Source organism: Mobula birostris, chromosome 7 (assembly GCF_030028105.1).
Source record: "Mobula birostris isolate sMobBir1 chromosome 7, sMobBir1.hap1, whole genome shotgun sequence".
Lineage (NCBI taxonomy): Eukaryota > Metazoa > Chordata > Chondrichthyes > Myliobatiformes > Myliobatidae > Mobula > Mobula birostris.
In genome coordinates, this window is record NC_092376.1 from 63,519,424 (window position 1) to 63,544,462 (window position 25,039).

Here is a 25,039-nt window from a genome sequence, read left to right on the forward strand (position 1 = left end):
TTGAAAGTGAATCCATAGTTTGCGGGAACAGTTCAGTGATGGGTTGAGTGAAATTATCCTCTCTAGTTCAAGAGCCTGATGACTGAGGGGGTAATAATTGTTCCTGAACCTGGTGGTTTGAGTTCTGACGCTCCTGTACATCCTTCCTGATGGCAGCAGAAGAGAGCATGGTCTAGATGGTGGGGAGTTCTTTGATGATGGATACGGGTTTCCTACAAATTTGCTCCATGTAGATGTACTCAATGAAGGGGAGGGGTTTACCCATGATGGACTATGCCCACTACTTTTGTAGGCTTTCTATTCATGGAAATACCAATGCCCTTGAATGGAAAAGTCTACAAAATTGCCCGACACATGAAAGGATTGAGTCAATTTATGCCAACATCCAGAAGGCCATCTCTAGGTTCTGAAATAGGCAAGTGCTGTGGAGCATCAAAGAGCATCATTTTAAAAGAATATTTGACTGATTAGCCTTCTAACCTAGAGGAGGGGTGGTTTGAAAGTAGGTGTGAGTGTCATAGTCTGGTCCGTAAAGTCCGCATTCTGGTTCACGGTCCGGTCCATGGATTCCGTATTCCGGCTATTCCTTTTTTTCCCTTGTTCCGTTGGGCGCCTTAATTGAGGCACCTGATTCTTGTTTCGGGCTGGCAACATAAATAGCTCTATGGTCCAGTGATTCCTTGCTGGACTGTCCTCATCAGCAACCTCGTCAGAATCCCCGTCAAGTTAACCTGCCGGAGTGAGATTAGAGCCGCTGTCAGTAGATCATGGGCCGCATCTAGGGCTTGCTGCTATCCTGAGGGGGGAATGGTCTCAGTGTTTTGTGTCCTGCGTCCAAGAAGAGTCCCAGCTCTATGTCCTGTGTCCAAGGAGGCGCCCCGGATCAGTGTTCAGTGTCCTGTGTCTAAGAAGACTTCCGGCTCTATGTGCTGTGTCCATGGAGGAGCCCCGACTCAGTGTTCCATGTCATGTGTCTAAGTCAAGTCTGAGCCTAGTCCAAATCAAGGGTCAAGTTCCAAGTCCAAGTCAGAGTCCGAGTCCAAGCCGAGTCCGAGTCCGAGTCTAAGCCGAGTCCAAGAGCCAAGTCTAGACGCAGGTACTGAGGCCCTGCCAAGACCTAAGTCCCGATTCATGACCTGAGTTCCCTGTCAAGTTCAACTCCCAAGTCCAAGTCCAGGTTTTCCAGTGTATCACTCTAAGTCTACCTTTGTGTTATCATTTTGTCCTCGCTCCTTGGCTTCCCTAGCATTCTTAATAAGCATCATCCAGTTCCTAGTACCTCAATGTCTGTGTCTTGCATTTGGGTCCACATCCATCAACCCCTTAGACATTTCGGGCCGAGACCCTTAGTCAGGACTGTACCTCTTCCTATAGATGCTGCTTGGCCTGCTGCGTTCACCAGCAATTTTTATGTGTGTTGCTTGAATTTCCAGCATCTGCAGATTTCCTCGTGTTTGCGTTTTTAAATTCACTACTGTGAAGCCTGTTCCGGTGATGCCTACACTGAAGAAGTTTAAATCTTCTCTTTAATGGAAGTTTAGTGAAACCACTGCTCCCCATCTATAATTTCTTCGGCCCTTCAACTTTTCCACCACATTTTGAGTCCTCTCATATCCCTTTTGCCAATCAACTTTCCAGCTCTTAGCTCCATCCCTCCCTCTCCTATCTTCTCCTATCATTTTGGATCTCCCCCTCCCCCTCCCACTTTCAAATCTCTTACTAACTCTTCCTTTAGTTAGTCCTGACGAAGGGTCTCGGCCTGAAACGTTGACTGTACCTCTTCCTAGAGATGCTGTCTGGCCTGGAAGGCAGGAGTTAAAATGTTGATATCATGTTTGAAATAACATAAATATGCCTCATAGATATTAATGTTATGACACTTCTAATCTCTTTTTAATTTCACACACATCACACAGAATCTGTTTAGTAGATTTAAATCAGAATAACCAATAAAATGTATTCTTATTTTCTTTCAATCCAAAGAGATATTTGTCTCATTGCAACTCAGACAAACCACCAGAAGCTGCTTTCAATCATTATTTTTCAACTGGCAACCCAGCTGAATAAACAGCTCTCTGCCTTGAACACTGTTATTCACAATTCTTGCTCATACTGTAGGTAATTGTGCAAAAAATAATTAACATTGATGCAGGCTTCACTGATTTATTTTAAGTACCTAGTGTGTTGATGTACAGAAAATAAAATCACTATCTAAATGCTGGTATAAAAGGTAATAAAGTATTATCATACCTCACAATTTAAATTATAAAAATTATCTATTATTAAAAAAACCATAAGACCATAAGACACATGAGCATAATTAGACCACTTGGCCCATCAAGTCTGCTCCACCATTCAATCCTGATCCTTTTTTCCCTCTTCTCGGCCCCACTCTCCACCCTTCTCCCCATAACCTTTGATGCCATAGACAATCAAAAACATATCAATCTCTGCCTTAAATACACCCAACAGCCTGGCCACCACAGCTGCCTATGGTAATAAATTCCACAAATTCACCATCCTCTGGCTAAAGAAATCTCTCCGTATCTCTGTTTTAAATGGACACCCCTCTATCCTGAGGTTGTGCCCCCTTGTCCTAGACTTGCGCCACCATGGGAAACATCTCTTCCACATCTACTCTGTCTAGGCCTTTCAATGTTCAAAAGGTTTCAAAGAGATCTCCTCATCCTTCTAAATTCCAGCGAAGTACGGGCACAGGGCCATCAAACGTTCCTCATAAGATAACCCTTTCATTCCCAAAATCATCCTTGTGAACTTCCTCTGAACCCTCACCAATGCCAGCACATCTTTTCTCAGATGAGAAGCCCAAAAATGTTCTCAATACTCAAAGTGAGGCATCGTCAGTGCCTTATAAAGCCTCAGCATCACATTCCTGCTCTTATATTCTTACCCTCTTGAAAGGAATGCTAACATTACATTTGCATTCCTCATCACCCACTCAACCTGCAAGTTAACCTTTAGGGTTTTCTTCACAAGGACTCCCAAGTCCCTTTGCATCTCAGATTTTTGGATTTTTTCCATCTAGAAAATAGCCTGTACATTTATTTAATCTACCAAAATACATGACCATGCATTTTCCAACATTGTATTCATCTGCCACTTTCTTGCCTATTATCCTAATCTGTCTAAGTCCTTCTGCAGCCTTCTTGTTTCCTAAGTACTACCTGCTCCTCCACCATTCTTCATGTCATCTGCAAACTTGGCAGCAAAGCCATCTACTCCATCATCTGAATCATTGATATAGGGTGTAAAAAGTAGCGGTCTCAACACTGAAACCTGTGGAACACCACTAATCACTAGCAGCCAAATGTAGAAGGATCCATTTATTCCCACTCATTGCCTCCTACCAATCAGCCATTGCTCTAACCATGCTAGTACCTTCCCTTAATATCATGGGCTCATAACTTGATAATCAGCCTCCTGTGAGCAACCTTGTTGAAGGCCTTCTGAAAATCCAAATATACAAATTCCACTGCATCCTCTTTATCTATCCTACACCTGGCACACTGTTAACATTTTCCACAGTGAAGACTGATGCAATATATTGATTTAGTTCATCTGCCCTCTCCTTGTCACCTGTTACTATTTCTCCAGCCTCATTTTCTAGTGGTCCGATATCTACACTTACCTCTCTTTTATTTTTTGTATATATGAGAAAGCTTTATCTATCCACTTTGACACTGTTTGCTAGCTTGCTTTCAAATTTCATCTTTTCCTTCCTAATTGTTCTTTTAACTGCTTTCTGTAGGTTTTTAAAAGCTTCCCAATCTTCCATCTTTCTGCTAATTTTTGCTTTGTTGTATCTTTGACTTTGCTTGTCAGCCACGGTTGTACTATTTTGCCATTTGAGTATTTCTTTGATTTTGGAATGCATCTATCCTGCACCTCATTTTTCCCAGAAACTCAAGCCATTGCTGCTCTACTGTCATCCCCGCCAGCATCGCCTTCCAATTTACTTTGGCCAACTCCTCTCTCATACCACTGTAATTTCCTAAACTCCACTGGAATACTGGAACCTCAGAATTTACTTTCCCCCTATCAAATTTCAAGTTGAACTCAATCATATTGTGATCATTCACTCCTTAAGCTCCCTTATAGCCTCTGATTCATTACATAACACCCAACCCAGTATAGCTGATCCCCTAGTAGGCTCAAAGACCAGCTGCTCAAAAAAGTCAACTCATAGGCATTCAACAAACTCAATCTCTTGAGATCCATTACCAACCTGATTTTTTCTATCTACCTATATGTTAATATCTCCAATGATAATCATAACATTGCCCTTTTGATACACCTTTTCAATTTCCCATTGCATTCTGTAGTCCACATCCCAGCTACTTTTTGGAGACCTGTTTTTAACAGCCATTGTGATCCTTCAATCCTTGCAGTTTCTTATCTCAACCCACAGGGATCCAATACCTTCCCATCCTATGACTCATCTTTCTAGGGATTTGATGTAATTCCTTACCACCAGCAGAGCCATGCCACTCCCTCTCGCTACCTTCCTATTTCTCTGATACAATGTGTAACCTTAGACATTCTAATCCCAACTACAAACATCCTTCAGCCAGAATTCAATGATGGCCACAACATCATACCCAACAATCTGCAAAAGTGCAACAAGATCATCCACCATTTTTCTTATACTTTCTGCATTAAGATATAACACTTGGAGTATTGTAATTACCACACTTTTTGATTCTGCATCCCTAATGCACTGATACTCACCCTGCTGACTATAATTTTGTCCTATCATCTGACTACACACTATCTTCGATTTTTTTACCATCTGTCCTGTCCTGAGTCACTTCAGTCCAGTCCCCATCACCCTCCCAAATTAGTTTAAAACCTCTGCAACAGCTCTAACAAACCTGCCTACGAGAATATTTGTCCCCCTTAGGTTCAGGTGCAACCCATCCCTTTTATACAGGTCATACCTCCCCCAGAAGATATTCTAACAATTGAAGAAACTGAAGCCTTACTCCCTGTACCAGCTTCTCAGTCATGCATTTATCTGCCAAGTCATCCTGTTTCTACTCGCTCCAGCACATGGCACAGGCAGCAATCCAGAAATCACTCTCATGGAGGTCCTACTTCTCAGCTTTCTGCTGAGCTCTCTAAATTCTCTTTTCAGGGCCACTTTGCTTTCCCTTCCAATGTCATTGGTGCCAATACATACCAAGACATCTGGCTGCTCTCCCTCCCCTCCAAAATGCTGTGGACTCGATCCGAGATGTCCCAGGCAGTGGCACCAGGGAGGCAACATGCCATCCTGGTGTCCCTTTCATGTCCACTGAATCTTCTGTCTTTTCCTCTGACTATTGAGGCCCCGTCACTACTGCTCTCTTCTTCTCACTCTTTTTCTTCTGCACCATGGACCCATGCTCAGTGCCAGTAATCTGGTCTCTGTGGCATTCCCCTGAGAAGTCAACCCCCACAACAGTATCCAAAACTGTATACTTATTTTTGAGTGGAATGGCCACAGGGGTGCTCAGTGCTAACTGCCTATTCACATTTACATTTCTCCTGACAGTCACCCCAGCTACCTGCCCCCTGCACCCTAGGTGTGAATACTTCCCTGTAACTCTGATTGATAATATCCTCACTCTTCCATATAAGCCAAAGGTCACCCAGCTGCTGCTCCAGACCCCTAACATGGTCTTCAAGGAGCTGCAGCTGGAAGCACTTTGCGCAGATGTACAAACATTTGTGGTTCCTTGGGAGACTCTGGGTCTCCCAGGACTCCAACATCCAGTATGAAGAACACACAGTGGCCATTTAAACTACACTAGTACCCCTAACACAGTAAGAAAAAAGGGAAACTTTACAGAAACTTACCCGAAAAACTTACTTAGAGCCAATGCCTCTTACGACCTGAAGCCTCCTTTGAGCCACAGCCTGACTCTCCCACTCTCACCACTGGCCTTCTTGCCACAGAGCAGCTCCAACAACGGCTGCTCTTTTTGACCCTCCTGCACTCTTATTTACTCCTCTCTGCACTGCTCCAGACAGTGATTGGGCCACTGGAAAGATGCCAAACGCCCATAAAGTTCTTCTTTTAAACGAGTGTCACCAACTTTGAGAAACCTCCTCTCTGCGTTCTCCTAAACTTCTCTTCAATGATCATTTGCATGAATATTGATATACATTCTTTTCATACCCTTAATAGCATAACACAGATGGCATACCATGAAGATAATATATTCACTCAAAAGTACAATTGAAACCAAAATTGCACATGCAGGGTCAGAGTTCCGACACGTGGGATGGAGTAAATGAGACAAGGCATCCAAGATCTGGAGGGTGCCCTTAAATGTCTCTATTGTATCAGTCTCACTCCAGGTAGGAGATTAGAGTGGCAGTGCATTTCGGGTATCTATCACTCTGGTAAATCTCCTCAGCACCCTCCCTAAACCTTCCACATCCTTCCTGTAACAAGGCAACCAAAACTGAATTCGATACTTCAAGTGTGGAATAACTGGAGTTTTAGAGAGCTGCAACATTACCTTGCGGCTCTTCAATTCAATCCTTTGATTAATGACGGTCAACACACCATACACATTCTTAACCTCACTATCAACTTGCATGACAGCTTCAAGATCTATAGATGTGAACCCTAAGGTCCCTCTGTTCCTCCAGATTGCTAAGAATCTAGTCATTAACTATTTACTTTGCCTTCAAGTTTGACCTTCACACTTCTTCTGGATTGAACTCCATCTGCCATTTCTCAGCCCAGCTCTGCATCCTGTCTGTGTCCCATTTTAAACTTCAACAACCCTTTACACTATCCACAACTCTACCAAACTTATTGTCATTTGTAATAACCCACCTTTCCACTTCCCCATCCAAATTATTTATTAAAACCACGAAGATCAGGTGTCCCAAAACAGATCCCTGCAGTATTCCACTAGTCACTGACCCCAAGCAGAATACACTCCATCCATTACCACCTACTGCCTTCTGTGGGCAAGCCAATTTCAAATCTATGTTGCCAAGTTTCCATGGATCCTATGCCTCATAACTTTCTGGATGAACCTTCTATAGGAACCTTGTCAAATGCCTTACTAAAATCCATCAGTTTGTTGAGGATTTTGCAGTGTTCTTCTCCTTTCAGAGTGCCAAGGGAAGAGTATCTTGGAACTATACAGTTCTGAGGTGAAGTGGCCAGTAATATACATTACAGGGACAGACCATAACCAGCTTCTAACAGTCTTGCATCTTAAACAGCATAACCATTACAAAGCCGATTCCATTAATGGAAGGGAGGAGAAGTAGGGGAATAAGGTGAACTGAATTTGATCAAAGATTTAATTGGTCCAAAATGAATTAATGCTATAAGGTCAGAGGTGGAATACTTTATGCAAAATGGCTCACGTTCAGACCCAACCAATATTCTCCAAATCAGAAATATGCTACACTATTTGGCGATCTAATGAGATCCTCTATCATGACAGCACTGTTGATGAAATATTTAGTAGCTAAAGAATTCACTTCAACTACCAGTCTTATTTCCTCCAATACCAAATTCCTACTTCTAAGAAGAGTAGCAATCTGATAGAAACACCTTCAAAGCAGACACGACTGCAAGTTTCATAATTCCTTATTTAATTTCATTATTAAAGCACTGACAATGAAGGAACTTGCAGTTTAAGAAAATCCGTAAAAACTTCAAGGAGATTAGGAATCCCAATAAAACTGAACTTACAGGTGTTGCCTATTCCCAGTAAACTAACATGAAAATAATATAAGATTTTAAAACTGTCAGTGGAATTTTATTTTGGACATTAAGTTTTGGATTAATTATAATATGTTGGTGCAACTGTTCTTGCTATATCAGTGCTTTAATGATGATGTTAAACAAGGTGTTTGTCACGTCTTGAATTTAATATGAGGCTAATTTTGTTGAAGATCTTAAGCATGTATATGTTTCTATTTGTGAACAGTATTATAATACTGTAACAAATACAGTAATGTTACATTATTAATGCAGTATTCTTCATTACAGATGAAACTATAGTATATTGTCCAATTTGCTTGACAGACAAGGGTTCAGGAGCCAAAAAATCATGTCAGGAGAAACGCATCAGTTTTTGTTGACAGGTCAGTGATGGAAAGGGTAGCAGCTTTAAGTTTCTGAAATTCAGCACCTCCAACAGTCGGTCCTAGGCCCAACACATTGATGCACTCATGAAGAAGGTACACCAGAGGCTGTACCTCATTAGGAGTTTGAGGAGATTTGGTATGTTCCCAAAGATTCTAGCAAATTGCAAAACAAAAATGGAGCGTGTTCTGCCTGATTCCATCACAGCTTGGTTTAGAAGTTCCAATGCACATGATTTCAAGAGGCTACAGAGGGATGTGGACTTAGCCACCTCCATCACTGGCAGAAATCTCCCCACTACGGACGATGTCTTCAAGAAATGATGCCTCAAGGAGGTGGCATTCATCACTAAGGAGTCTCACCATCCAGCACATGGATGTTATTATTGTTACGACTGTCAACACTCAATGATTAGAAACCATAGAAACCAAAGAAAAACTACAGCACAGCACAGAAACAGGCCTTTTGGCCCTTCTTGGCTGTGCTGAACCATTTTCTGCCTAGTCCCACTGACCTGCACACGGACCATATCCCTCCATACACCTCCCATCCATGTATCTATCCAATTTATTCTTAAATGTTAAAAAAGAACCCACATTTACCACCTCGTCTGGTGGCTCATTCCACACTCGCACCACTCTCTGTGTGAAGAAGCCTCCCCTAATGTTCCCTTTAAACATTTTCCCCCTCACCCTTAACCCATGTCCTCTGTTTTTTTTTCTCCCCTTGCCTCAGTGGAGAAAGCCTGCTTGCATTCACTCTATCTATACCCATCATAATTTTATATACCTCCATCAAATCTCCCCTCATTCTTCTACGCTCCAGGGAATAAAGTCCTAACCTATTCAACCTTTCTCTGTAACTGAGTTTCTCAAGTCCCAGCAACATCTTTGTAAACCTTCTCTGCACTCTTTCAACCTTTTTAATATCCTTCCTGTAATTTAGTGACCAAAATTGAACACGGTACTCCAGATTTGGCCTCACCAGTGCCTTATACAACCTCATCATAACATTCCAGCTCTTATACTCAATACTTTTATTAATAAAGGCCAACGTACCAAAAGCTCTCTTTACGACCCTATCTACCTGTGACGCTACTTTTAGGGAATTTTGTATCCGTATTCCCAGATCCCTCTGTTCTACTGCACTCCTCAGTGCCTTACCATTTACCCTGTAAGTTCTACCTTGGTTTGTCCTTCCAAAGTTCAATACCTCACACTTGTCTAGATTAAACTCTGTATGCCATTTTTCCAGCTGGTCCAAATCCCTCTGCAAGCTTTGAAAACCTTCCTCACTGTCCACTACACCTTCAATCTTTGTATCATCAGCAAATTTGCTGATCCAGTTTACCACATTATCATCTAGATCATTGATATAGGTGACAAATAACAATGGACCCACTACTGATCCCTGTGGCACACTACTAGTCACAGGCTTCCACTCTGAGAAGCAATTTTCTACTACCACTCTTTGGCATCTTCCATTGAGCCAATGTCTAATCCAATTTACCACCTCTCCATGTATACCTAATGACTGAATTTTCCTAACTAACCTCCCATGTGGGACCTTGTCAAAGGCCGAAGTCCACGTAGACAACATCCACTTTCCTGGTAACCTCCTCGAAAAATTCCAATAGATTGGTCAAACATGACCTACCACGCACAAAGCCATGATGACTCTCCCTAATAAGACCCTGTCTATCCAAATGCTTGTAGATTCTGTCTCTTAGTACTCCCTCCAATAACTCACCCACTATCGATGTCAAACTTACTGGCCTATAATTTCCTGGATTACTTTTCAATCCTTTTTTAAACAACAGAACAACATGAGCCATTCTCCAATCCTCTGGAACCTCACTCGTAGACACTGACATTTAAAATATATCTGCCAGGGCCCCTGCAATATCAACACTAGTCTCCTTCAAGGTCCGAGGGAATACCCTGTCAGGTTCTGGGGATTTATCCATTTTAATTTGCCTCAAGATAGCAAGCACCTCCTCCTTTTCAATCTGTACAATTTCCATGATCTCACGACTTGTTTCCCTTAATTCTGGAACAGTTTTTTCTCCTCAGTCATCAGATTTTTGAACAGTCCATGAACACATGTAAACTACATCATTATTCTTTTGTAATTTGAAGTAATTGTAAGTTTTGAACTGTACTGTTGCCACAAAAAAATTCATGACATAAAAGACGGTGATACTCATTCTGAATAAGAATCTGTAGTTGGAATTTTCCCATGTAGTGATGGCTTTATATCTGCTGTGTATATTGACTCTATCTGGTTCATCATGACAATCAATCAATCAAACTGCCAACTGCTGTCATTTGCTTTATTGCTTGAAAGTTTAAATCTTAGTTTTCCACTTTCTGATTATTTGAATTTCATTTTCAGAGTACTTCGGTATTCATAAGTCACATTACATATATGTTTTCTCTTCACTTTCAGTTCCTTTTTCTTTTATGATGCAGCAAAATAAAATTCCCTTAATATACGGTGATTTTATGCCTCTCAAAATAAAATTCTCAAATTAAAATATATTCCCTACCTTAAGAGAGTGACAGTCCTTCAAAGAAACAAGAAATTGGTTGTGGACTTCAGGAAGGGGAAGTCAGGAGAAAATGCTCCAGTGCATATTATGGGATCAGCAATGGAAACAGTGAGCACCTTTAAGCTCCTGACTGTCAACATCTCGGAGAGTCTGTTTTGGCCCAACACAGTGATACAATCACAAAGAAGGCAAGGCAGTGGCTCTACTTAGTTAGTTTGACAAGAATTGATATGTCACAAAAGACTCTTGCAAATTTCTGAAGATGTATGTTAGAGAGCTTTCTGGCTGCTACACAGCCGTGCATGAAGGCTCCAACGCACAGGAACATAAGAGGATGCAGAGAGTTTTTTCTCCTCCAGCTCCAACATGTCCCCAACAATGAGGACATTTTCCAGAGGCAGTGCCTCAAGAAGGGGACAATTATTATTATGGACCCTCACTATCCAGACATGCACTTTTCGTGTTACTAGAATCAGGGAGGAGGTAAAAGAACCTGAAGATCTCAACATTCAGAAACAGCTTCACCCTTTTCACATCAGATCACTAAATGCACCACGAACCCAGGAATATTACTTCACTATTTTCTTTATTGCACTCTATATTGATATTGTAACTTGCAGTAATTTTATGTTTTTCCACTGTACTGCTGTCACAAACCAACAAATTTCACTTTATACAAAACTGATTATAGACCCGATTCTGATCCTGACGTTTACAAAGGAAGCACTTAGATTATTGTACTGGAATGGTTTAAATGTTAGGTGCAAAATCCTGAAATCATGAAAGATACAATATTCTTTCTAATTATTTCTTTAATAAATTCAGGTAAATTCAATTCAAATTCAAAACATAATAACCACGCACTTGCCATTTTTCATTTGCTTCAATTACTTAGTTTTGCACAAATTAATGATTCTTAATGAGACTCATGCATTCACCTTGGAGATAATCATCCTAAATATTTTGCAGCTCCACCGTTAATTTCTCATCTCACAGCATGGATCAAAATAACTGCATCCTCCAGCTATCCCAAGTAGGAAAATTTGTTCTTTTCTTCACATAATCCAGGAAGCTGGAGCAGAAAAATAATTTGAGTAAACAAGCAAATGCGTAGTTACTGCTGGATTCCCGTTGTATTACTTTAACTAGAGATGAGGGTTGGGGGAGAATTATTCAGAACAAAGTGGAGCAAATTGTACTACAGTTCAAGTTGAAATATATGGGGAGTTACAAGCTAAGAAGACATCAGCAAAGTGTTGGAGTAGTAGGAAGGGACGTGTTTGCAGAGGAGAAATAAAGATTTTGAGGCAAAATTGGGAGGCTGCAAGTAGGAAGCAGCTTGATCAGAATGCAGTCTTTTACAAACTCCAAAGCTCATGTAGGCTGGAGTCCAATCAGTAAACATTTGAAAAAAATTGTCTTGAGCAGCAACAAGTTATGCAAAATAACCTGGTTGTTATGCATCAGTCTGAACATCTGACTGAGTCTGCTTAATGCACATTGAAGTAATTTATGCTGTATTGCCACTAAGCTAACACTGATTATAAAAGGTCAAGCACATTTTAATCCTCTTCATAGTTTGTCATTTGTTGATAACATACTTCACTACTCAGCTTTTGCAGATTTGTGTTTATTTCTAATTTCCAGGACCAATATTTCAGCCAATTTTCATTTTATCATCTTTTCATTTTACAATAATGAGATGTGTTACATTTCATGCTGAACTGCTCGTTGTTGCCTGTCAAATGGACAAATAATGATTTTTTAAAATGTATTCATCTCTCAGGCTGCTGGTAGGGTAAGTATTTATTGTACCCTATCTAATCCTCTTTAATTGCCCTTGAGAAGGTAGCAGCGAGTCACTTAATTGAAACCGTACAAACCTTCTACTGAAGACTACTTACCATGTTGGTGTGGAATTCCAGGAATCAGATTTTATAAAGCAAAGTGTAGTAACTTCAGGATTCAGGGTAGTAATCTCGGGATTGTTGCCTGTGCCAAGTGCTAACAAGCACAAGAATAGCATAATCAGGTATATTAATACGTGGCTGAGAGACTAGGTAGGGGGCAGGGCTTTGGGTTCCTGGATCATTGGGGCCTGTTCTGAGGGAGGTACGACCTGTACAAAAAGGATGGGTTACACCTGAACCCAAAGGAGTCCAATATCCGAGCAGGCAGGTTTAATAGAGCTGTTAGGGAGGGTTTAAACTAATTTGGCAGGGGGATGCAAACCAGAGTGATAGGGCTGAAGAAGGGGGAAACAGAAATAAATCAAAGATAGCGTGCAACAGAGATGATAGAAAGGACAGGCAGAAGATGAAGCATAATCGCAACCAGTGGGATGAGTTACAGGGCAATAGAAGCGCAGTTCAGTTAAAACAGAAAGCAACAAATTACTGAACTTAAAGTGTTATATTTGAATGCATGCAGTATAAGAAATAAAATGGACGATCTTGAAATTCAGCTACAGATTGGCAAGTATGATGTTGTGCCATCTCTGAAATTGGCTAAAGGATGCCTGCCATTGGGAGTTGAATGTCCAAGGAAAGATAGGTTAGTAGGCAGAGGGGGTGGTGTGGCCCTGTGTATAAGAAATAATATTAAATCATTAGAAAGGGATAACATAAGATCAGAAGGTATAAAGTCTCTATGGGTTGAGTTAAGAAATGGCAAGGATAAAATGACCCTAATGGCAATAGTATACAGGCCTCCAAACAGCAGCTGGGATGTGGATTACAAACTACAGCAGCAGATAGAAAAGATGTGTCAGAAGGGAAATTTCATGATAATCATGGGGGATTTTAACATGAAAGTAGATTGGGAAAACCAGGCCTGTACTGGACATCAAGAGAGAGAACTTGTAGAATGTCTAAGGCATAGCTTTTTAGAACAGTTTGTTGTTGAGCCCACTAGGGGATTGGCTGTGCTGGATTGGGTGTTGTGCAATGATCTAGAGGTGATAAGAGAGCTTAAGCTTATGGAACCCTTAGGGAACAGTGATCACAATATAATTGAGTTCACTTTGAAATTTGAGTAGGAAAAAATAAAATCCAATGTGTCGGTATTTCAGTGGAATAAAGAAAATTACAATAGCGTGAGAGGGGATCTGGCCAAAGCTGACTGGAAAGGGACACTAGCAGGAAGGACAGCAGAGCAGCATTGGCTGGAGTTTCTGTGAAAAATGAGAGAAGTGCAAGACAGATATATTCCAAACAAGAAGAAATTTTCCAATGGAAGAAGGATACTACCATGGCTGACAAATGAGGTCAGAGCCAAAGTAAAAGCAAAAGAGAGGGCATACAAGGAAGCCAAAGCTAGTGGGAAGTTAGTGGATTGGGAAGCTTTTAACAACTTGCAGGAGGAAACTAAGAAGGTCATTCGGCAGGAAAAGATGAATTATGAAAGGAAGCTGGCAACTAATATCAAAGAGAATACTAAAAGCTTTTTTAAGTATATAAAGGGTAAAAGAGAGTTGAAGGTAGATATAGGACCAATAGAAAATTACGCTGAAGGTATTATAATGAGAAACGCAGAGGCGGCAAAGGAACTGAATGTGTATTTTGCATCAGTCTTCACAGTGGAAGATATCTGCAGTATACCGGACATTTGAGAGTGTCAGGGAAGTGAAATATGTGCAGTGAAAATTACGACTGAGAAGGTGCTCAGGAAACTTAATGGTCCGAGGGTGGATAATCTCCTGGACCTGATGGAATGCACCTTTGGGTTCTGAAGGAAGTAGCTGAAGAATTGTGGAGGCATTAATGATGATCTTTCAAGAACTGATAGATTCTGGCATTGTACTGGATGACTGGAAAATTACAAATGTTACTCTGCTATTTAAGAAGGGTGGGAGGCAGCAGAAAGGAAACTATAGACCTGTTAGCCTGACATCCGTGGTTGGGAAGTTGTTGGCATCAATTGCTAGGGATGAGATTATAGAGTACCTGGAGGCACATGACCAAATAAGCCAAAGCCAGCAAGGTTTCCTGAAAGGAAAACCCTGCCTGACTAACCTTCTGCAATTTTTTGAGGAAATTACAAGCAGGGTAGACAAGAGAGATGCAGTAGACGTGGTGTACTTGGATTCTCAGAAGGTGACAAGGTGCCACACATGAGGCTACTTAGCAAGAAAAGAGCCCATGGAATTACAGGGGAGTTACCTGCATAGCTGGAGGATTGGCTGATCGGCAGAAAACAGAGAGTGGGAATAAAGGGATCCTATTCTGGTTGGCTGCCGGTTACCAGTGGAATTCCACAGGAATTGGTGTTGGGACCGCTGCCTTTTACGATGTATGTCAATGATTTGGACTATGGGATTAGTGGATTTGTGGCTAAATTTGCCGATGATACAAAGATAGGTGAAGCAGCGGGTAGTGTTGAGGAAACAGAGAGACTTAGATAGTTTAGGGGAATGGGCAAAGAAGTGACAAATGAAATACAATGTTGGAAGTGTATGGTCATGCACTTTGGTGGAAGAAATAAACAGACGGACTGTTATTTAGATGGGGAGAGAATTCAAAGTGCAGAGATGCAAAGGGACTTGAAAGGTTAACCTCCAGGTTCAGTAGGGGGTGCAGAAGGTGAATGCAATGTTGGCATTCAATTCTAGAGGTGTAGAATATAAGAGCAGGGATGTGATTTTGAGGCTCTATAAGGCTTTCATGAGACCACATTTGGAGTATTGTGTGCAGTTTTGGGCTCCTTATTTTAGAAAGGATGTACTGACATTGGAGAGGGTTCAGAGAAGATTCACAAGAATGGTTCCAGGAATGAAAAAGTTACCGTATGAGGAACGTCTGGCAGTTTTTGGGCTGTATTCCCTGCAGTTCAGGAGAATGAGGGGGGATCTCATAGAAACATTCCAAATGTTAAAAGGCCTGAACAGATTAGATATGGCAAAGTTATTTCCCATGGTGGGGGGGGGGGGGGGGCTAGGACGAGAGGGCATGACTTCAGGATTGAAGGACGTCCATTTAGAACAGAGATGCAGAGAAATTACTTTAGTCAGAGGGTGGTAAATCTGTGGAATTTGTTGCCACAAGCGGCTGTGGAGCCAAGTCATTCGGTGTAGTTAAGGCAGAGATATATAGGTTCTTGATTAGCCAGGACATCAAAGGGTATGGAGAGAAGGCAGGGGGAGTGGGGATGACTGGAAGAATTGGATCAGCCCATGATTGAATGGCGCAGCACTCGCTGGGCCGAATAGCCTACTTCTGCTCCTATATCTTATGGTCTAAAGTGCTGCAGATGGTGGAAATCTTAAATAAAAACAAGATCTATCGATATCAATCAGCAAATAAGGTGGTATCTGTGGAAAGTGAAACATAATTACTCTCAAGATTGTGCCAGTGATCATTAGCAATGTTCTGTGGCTGCAGACAACAGTTCTAAATACTCTTTTAAATATACCTGTTCTGAATTACTCTGACTGCAAACTGCAGTGTGTAACTTCCCTCTAAGTATTGTATTTTTAAGTCAACTTAATGTATTACAGATCTCATGATCATCTGAAGGACTTGATAGAACAAAGGGGTACAGCGCCTTTAAGAGGACGAAGGTTCATCGCTATGGCCGGAAGCGAGCTGGGAGGAGGGAACTACAAGCCAGTTGTCACGTACCCCGTGACAGGATTGAAGAACCAGCAGAAATAGAAACCACTTTGGAGTCTAGTATTGCTAAAAACTAATAATATTTATTAATAACTACACAATACAGTAATCTAAAGGTAAATAAATCAAACAGGTTAGCAATGATTATATATGTAAGTAAGTAAATCAGTAAGTGTGGAAATAGATGTATGAAAAACCAAGCTTCTTTAAGTCTAGGGGTAAAAAGATACAGTCTTACGATGTTGAGTAAAGTTCAGTTCAGTTCAGTTCGTGGTATTTAGTTGAACAGTGATGGAGAGAGAGAGAGAGAGAGTGAGTTGAGTCTTCAGGTGAGCTATTGCCATCAATTTTCTCGTCGTCCTCCAAAATCCTTCACAAGTCACCGACTGTGACTTTAACCAGGGGGATCGGTTTTCCTGTGGTGGAGCTATCACCCCAGCAAAGGTGGACACATAGACAACTCCCCACCAGTCAACCCCTTCTCCTTCACTGGAAGAGCAACTGGATCGATCCCCCTGATCGATCCTCCAAACCCACTTTCTCTGCGGGCACAACAATGCTCACTCAGTGTCCAGATCATGTGTCTGAGGGCTGTATCATCTGACCTCCCATTTATCTCACCGGGCTGAGTATCAACTGTCATTCAAAGAGTCCCTCCTTCCTTTGTCTGTAAAGAAATGTAAGCAAGCAACAAGTCCTTGAAAGTAACATCAATAATGTGCTGTTGGTCACCATAGCAACCTTTGAGCTGCTTAGTATTATCTCCAAATTAAAACTCCAAAGTTACCTCCTGTGACAGTCCAACCGTCAATCTCCGTCTCTCTTTTCAAAACAAACCATCAACGATAAATAACTCTCTCTCTGTCTCTCTTCAAACAGTTAATAGGGGCACTCCTGGATCCCCTCACACAGGCTGCCATGCAAGGGAGAAGATCTCCTCCAACCAGCTCTTGTTGGCAAAGGTGCAGTTCCTGGAGAACAAAATTAAGGGCTTGAGGGCAAGATTGCTATAATGGAGAGAAATGAGAGCCTGTTGTATTCTATGCTTGACAGAAAAGGCATCTCGATTTACAGAGTGGACCCAACTGCTTTTTCAGAAAAGGCAAAAGGAGGAGATGAGAGTTTTATGATAAACTTTCGGTGGTGCTCCAATGTGACAGTCTTGTTAAACTCATTTTCCCCTAACTTGGAACACCTATTAGTTAAATGCTGTTCATTCCATTTACCTAGGGAGTTCTCATCCATGCTCCTAACTGCAGTTTACATACTACCAGTAGCCGACTATAATCAAGTGTTTGCAATACTGCATGACGGTGTCTCCAAACAAGAATTAGATCATCCCAATGCATTTTAGATCATAGCCGGACACTTCGGCCAGGTTTGTTTGAAGAAATCCCTGCCCAATTACCATCATCATATAACTTGGAGCACCACAGGTCCCAGCACACTAGACTACTGTTATACTATGATAAGGATTGCCTACCGTTCCATGCCCAATTCACTTTTTGGGAAATCTGATCACTTGGCTGTTCTTCTCCTAAAGGCATACCGGCAGAGGCTAAAGAGCAAAGCCTCAGAGATCAGGACAACAAAGAGGTGGTCATGGAAGGCAGAGGAGCAGCTACAGGATTGCTTCATGTCTGTGGCCTGGGCCGTGACTGGGGCTCATCTAGGGATCTGAATGAATGCACAATCGTTGTAATGGACTTTATTAAAACAGCTGTAGATGAGTGTGTCCCCACAAAATCATTCAGATTCTTCCCCAACCAGAAGCCCCAGATGAACCATGAGTTCTGAAATCTGCTGAGAGCCAGATCAGAGGAACTCGATCTTGTGACCAAGAAAATTACAAGTGGTTCAGGTACAATCTCTGGAGAGCGATCTCAAGGTGAAGTGGCAATTCCAGACCAAACTTAAATAAATTTCTTACAAAATTAAATCAAACAACATAGGAATTAGCAGTGTTTTACTTCCAGATGAGCTCAATGTCTTCGATACTCACATTGATCATCAAAACATGGAGGAACCATCATGAACTTCCAATTCCTCTTATAACCCTATGATTTCAGTCTCTGACGTCAACGTGCAGGCAGCCTTCAGGGAGAAACATCCAGCCCAGATGGGGTCCCTGGCCAAGTACTAAAACGCTACGCTGATGAACTGGCTGGTGTGTTCACTGAGATCTTTAAGCTCTCTCTTCAGCAATGTGTGGTGCCCACCTGCTTCAAGCAGGCTTCAATTATACTGGTGCCCATGAAGAGCATGGTGACCTGTCTCAATCACTAGCACTTATATCCAGAGTGATGAAGTATTTTGAAAGCTCGGTGATGAAAGATATCAACTCCTGCCAGAGAAGTGACATGGATTCGCTCCAGTTTGCCTACTGGCACAACAGGTCCATGGCAGAAGCCATCTCACTGGCTTCTCACACAACCCTGGAACATTTGGACAGCAGAAATGCATACATCGTGATGCTCTTTATCAACTACAGCTCAGCATTCAATGCCATCATCCCCTCAAAACAAATCATTAATCTCCAAGAGCTTGTGCAATTGGGTCTTAGATTTCCTCGCTTGCAGTCCCCAGTCAGTTCAGATTGGCAAAAATAGTTCCTCCATGATCGCCATCAGCAAAGGTGCACCACAAGGCTGCAAGCTTAATCTCCTGCTCTACTCACTTTACATTCATGATTATGTGGCTAAACACAGCTCCAAAGCCATATACACAGAGGATGCCAACAGGCTCAATGAACTGATTAGAAAGGCTGGCTCTGTAATAGGAGTCAAAGTGGACATACTAGGGGCTGTGATAGAAAAAAGAAAATCCTAGCAAATCTGAGAAATGATTCTCAACCTCTGTGTGCTATCTTGGCTGAAAAAATGAGCACTTTCAATAATAGACTAAGGCATCTGTGCTGCTCCAGAGAGTGCTATATGAGGTCACTCTTACCCTCAGCCACTAGGCTCTATAATGAGTCAACCTATCGCCAGGGAAGAGGTGACCGCCCCCCCCCCCCCGTTAGACTGTTAATAACCTCTGTTTACTAGAGTGCTGTTTGACTCTGTTTACCACACCCTACTATCACAACACCCTGTGCAATATTGTGCAATCCTTTATATCTGGACTGTGTGAATGTGCACCCATTACTGTATGATATTACAGCAATTCTTGCAATACCATCTCATCAGTGTGAACTTGTAAATCTTGTACATCTTATTTTTATTCTTTCTTGCTTCTCTTCTAATATTTGTATATCTGTGCACTTGTAATGCTCCTGTGACACGTTAATTCCCTTTGAGATCAATAAAGTATCCATATATCTACCTATCTATTCAAGTTTGCTGATGACACTACTGTCATAGGCTGAACCAAATGTGGTGATGAATCAGTCTATAGGAGGAAGATTGGAAATCTTGCTGAGTGCTGTCATAACAACAACCTCATACTCAATGTCAGCAAGACCAAGGAGCTGATTATAGACTTCAGGAGAAGGAAATCAAAGGTCCATGAGCCGGTTCTCATTAAAGAATCAGAGGTGGAGAGGGTCAGCAGCTTTAAATTCCTAAGTGTTCTTATTTTGGAGACCCTTTTCCCTGAGTCCATCACGTAAGAAAGCACAGCAACGTGTCTTCTTCCTTAGGAGTTTGCACAGTTTTGGCATAACATCTAAAACTTTGACAAACTTCTTCTTTTTGTATTTGCACAGCTTGTTGTCTTTTGCACCCTGGTTGAACACCCGAGTTAGTGAGGTCTTTCACTGACTTTATTGTGATTATTATTCTGTAAGGGATTTATTGAGTATGCCTACAAGAAAATGAATGCCAGGTTGTACCTGGTGATATACAGGTACTTTGATAATAAATTTTATTTTGACCTTTGGAAATTTAGTGATACAACCTCAGTAGTTTTTTTCTGAATGTAAATATTGGATCCACGTAGCCTCCAAACTCTGCAGTAATGTACAAACCTATGTATTTTTTCTTGTGTCATTTTACAAGAATGCTGATTTTTTTTTAAATTTACTTTTCCCAAGGGAAATCTATAACCAATTGTAGGAAAAACTTTTGTTTACCACTTAAGTTAGATTGTCCTTTTTTGACTGGTAAATTAAAAATGCTAGTAGACTACTTCTAAAAATGTAGGTTTGAATGTGCGAATGGGCAAAAGATGGATTAGTTTACATTAATTTCTCTTACACTATCAGTTGGCACTGTGCTACTGTGATGGTTAGGGCATTGGGTTCACGATCTGAAGGTCATAGGTTCGCATCTCGGCCAAGGCCACGTGTTGTGTGCTTGAGCAAGGCACTTAACCACACACTGCTCCAGTCCGCCCAGCTGAAAATAAGTACTGGCAAAAATGCTGAGGGTTAACTTCGCTACAGACTGGTGCCCTATCCAGGTGGGGGGAGTCTTGTACTGTCAGTCGCTTCACACCACCAGCATAAGCACCGGCCTGATGGACCACAAGGCTCGGGACAGACTTTAACTTTTAACTGTGATACATTGAGGGCGGGACTGTAAGGGAGCAGCTAACACGTGCACACTGGATGTAGGATTTGATCTCTGAACCAGTGTTATGAGTCCCAGCCAGATCCAGTGTTGGATTGGAGACCTGCCTTCTGGAGTGCTGCACAGTAGAAATGTCGCAGGGGTTACGGGCTGATCTCTTAAGTACATCTAATCGATTGGGAAAGGTGTTTATGAAGGTTAGAGCATTCAAAATGCCAGAGGGTAATTTTAAAGCAAAAGCAATGAAGATTACTGAGTGCTTGTGGTAGTAGAAGGGCCATTTAATAATATCTTGTTCCACATGGTTTTGCATTTAAAGCATTGCCTTTACATCTTGTCCAACATGACAGGTAGGCCCATATTTCATCCGGGTTTTGCTGTACTTTGAAGGTATTACGAATGCAATATAAATGAGGGAGATATCGCTATGATGAGATTGCTAAACAGGGCATGCTAATCGGAAACAAGATGTTGCTAAAATATACTTACACAATGACTTCAGTTCTGACCCCTAGGCACTAGCTCGGAATTTGTACCCTCCCACTGGGGGATGCACCTCCGTCAGCCACTCACCAGACATTATTTCACTCCTCGTCCCGTAGTGAGGGGGTTGAAGTGGGAACAATGGGATCCACCCTGCTGTCCAGGACAGCATTACAGCTGGGCCCTGTTGCTCTTGTGTACGGAGCATTAGTGGTATGTGTGAGGTGGGGCTGGGGTGCGAAGGGGTTGCCAGGGGAGATGTGCAGGAGGAGTGTGAGGGACTGCAGAGGATGCGTGGGGGAGAGGTAGAGAGTTGAGACAGAATTTGGGATAAGACACAGTATGGAGGAACATTGTACGAAAGGGAAGGGCACTTGGGGATAATGGGGAAGGCAAAGGATCATGGAGGGAGAGGATATGGGTGCAAGAAGGAAGAGCTGTGTTGAGAACTGGTAATTGTGTGGGAGCTGGGGAAAGAAAAGGAGTAGAGTTCCAGAGAGGTGAAAACTGTGGGTCTGCGGTAGGACTGTGGGGGAGAGCAGTTTTGGTGGAATGGAGAAAAGGACTGGTTTGGGAAGGACTTTTTTCTTTGAAGAGCAAGAACGCAGGGTTAAGCTAGGTTGAGACAGAAAGGATGAGAGAGGGGAAAAGAGAATACGTCAGGGATCAGGGACGATAAGAACATGAGAAAAGCAGCCCTATGAGATTCCTTCACAGTTCATCAAGACCATGGCTAATCATCCTCTTTGCATCCAACCTGGTATGAAAATATCTCATTTATAAATCCAGACTAACTCTCTAATCCTATCATTCTTTTCAAGGTGTCCCTTCATGATAGATTCCAGCTTTTTCCTCATGACTGACATTGGGTTAACAGATCAGTAGTTCCCTCATTTTTCTGTTGCATTTTTCTTAAGTATTGGGCTCAAGTTTGCTGTCATCCAATTCACAGCAAAAACGCCGGGATCCATAGAATTTTGGATGATAATCGTTGAAGCATTCACCATCCTTGTGGCCAACACTTTCAAAACTCTAGAATGCAGATCATCATGTCCTTGGGATTTAACAACTTAAATTCATTAGCATCTCAAATCCTTTTTCACAAATATTTGTTTCCACAATCTCCCTAGACTCAGGGTTCTTTGATATTTCTAGCAAGACTTTGTGTATTTCATTCTGTGAGGTTATACAAAAGTAACCACTTAATGCCTCTGCCATTTCTTATTTCCCATTAATTCTCCAGACCCATATCTGTAAAGGGCCCAGATTTTGCCAGACCAGATTTTTTTCTCTTCCACATATGTGTAGAAAATCTGAAAGTTAATTTATATATTTCTCTCAGTTTACTCTTAGATTATATTTTGCCTTATTTGTAATCATTTTCTTAGCCATCTTTTCTTGATTTCTTAATTTCTCTGAATCCACAGACATATTGCTATTTCTGGCAAATTCATATAACTCTTTGGATTTAACTTCTCCCTAAGGCACAGAACTGTTATTGAACATGCCTGCATGTGCAGATAGATCACAAGTCCCTTATATAATTTGGATAAAGTATTTTTATGAAGCCCCAAATGTAACAGTAACTGATTATGAAACTATAGACTAAAAATGCACAGATTTCTGACCATTAAGATGGTAAGACGTACACTACAGACTCACTGAGGCATGTGATTCCTCCTGCAGAAAAAGACAGATGCAAGACACACAGATCTGGAAAAAAAACTATTGATAATGAAGCTACAAAAAGGTACACAGCTTGATAAAACACTGAAAGAGTATTGCCTGCAGCTATTACGAGAACTGGGCCAGAGAAACAGCAAGACTCCTATGCATTTCCCTCACACTGTGAAGAGGACATAAGGAGGCTACAAAGCAGTACTGATAGTTTAAGAGAGAGTGGAAATATTTGACAAATGGTGTATTATGGGAAGTATTTCATTTTGGCAGGGAGATTGAAATAACATTTTATCTGTGATATTGTGATATTAAGATGCAGGGGGACTTGAAGTCTTCTAGCTGGATTCAAAATGGGCTACAGAAAGTAATTAGGAAAGCTAAAATAATGTTATTGTTTATTGCTAGGGAATTGAGTACAAAGATAGGAATGTTATGTATCAATATGATAAGGCATTAATAAGACCATATCTAGAGTATAGTAGATAATATTGGTCTCCTTGTTTAATGCATTGGAAGTCCTTCAGAGAAGAATCTCTTCTAGTCGTTAAAATGAACAGATTGAACAGGCTAAATACTGGGGTTTAAAAGAGAAAGACAGGACTTCCTTGAACAACAGGAATTCTGCAGATGCTGGAAATTCAAGCAACACACATCAAAGTTGCTGGTGAAAGCAGCTGGCCAGGCAGCATCTGTAGGAAGAGGTGCAGTCGACGTTTCAGGCCGAGACCCTTCGTCAGGACTAACTGAAGGAAGAGTGAGTAAGGGATCTGAAAGTTGGAGGGGGAGGGGGAGATCCAAAATGATAGGAGAAGACAGGAGGGGGAGGGATAGAGCCAAGAGCTGGACAGGTGATTGGCAAAAGGGGATACGAGGGGATCATGGGACAGGAGGTCCGGGAAGAAAGACAAGGGGGGGGGACCCAGAGGATGGGCAAGAGGTATATTCAGAGGGACAGAGGGAGAAAAAGGAGAGTGAGAGAAAGAATGTGTGCATAAAAATAAGTAACAGATGGAGTACGAGGGGGAGGTGGGGCCTTAGCGGAAGTTAGAAAAGTCGATGTTCATGCCATCAGTTTGGAGGCTACCCAGACGGAATATAAGGTGTTGTTCCTCCAACCTGAGTGTGGCTTCATCTTTACAGTAGAGGAGGCCGTGGATAGACATGTCAGAATGGGAATGGGATGTGGAATTAAAATGTGTGGCCACTAGGAGATCCTGCTTTCTCTGGCGGACAGAGCGTAGAAGTTCAGCAAAGCGGTCTCCCAGTCTGCGTCGGGTCTCGCCAATATATAAAAGGCCACATCGGGAGCACCGGACGCAGTATATCACCCCAGTCGACTCACAGGTGAAGTGTTGCCTCACCTGGAAGGACTGTTTGGGGCCCTGAATGGTGGTAAGGGAGGAAGTGTAAGGGCATGTGTAGCACTTGTTCTGCTTACATGGATAAGTGCCAGGAGGGAGATCAGTGGGGAGGGATGGGGGGGACGAATGGACAAGGGAGTTGTGTAGGGAGCGATCCCTGCGGAATGCAGAGAGAGGGGGGGAGGGAAAGATGTGCTTAGTGGTGGGATCCCGTTGGAGGTGGCGGAAGTTACGGAGAATAATATGTTGGACCCGGAGGCTGGTGGGGTGGTAGGTGAGGACCAGGGGAACCCTATTCCTAGTGGGGTGGTGGGAGGATGGAATGAGAGCAGATGTACGTGAAATGGGGGAGATGCGTTTAAGAGCAGAGTTGATAGTGGAGGAAGGGAAGCCCCTTTCTTTAAAAAAGGAAGACATCTCCCTCATCCTAGAATGAAAAGCCTCATCCTGAGAGCAGATGCGGCGGAGATGGAGGAATTGCGAGAAGGGGATAGCGTTTTTGCAAGAGACAGGGTGAGAAGAGGAATAGTCCAGATAGCTGTGAGAGTCAGTAGGCTTATAGTAGACATCAGTGGATAAGCTGTCTCCAGAGACAGAGACAGAAAGATCTAGAAAGGGGAGGGAGGTGTCAGAAATGGACCAGGTAAACTTGAGGGCAGCGTGGAAGTTGGAGGCAAAGTTAATAAAGTCAACGAGTTCTGCATGCTTGCAGGAAGCAGCGC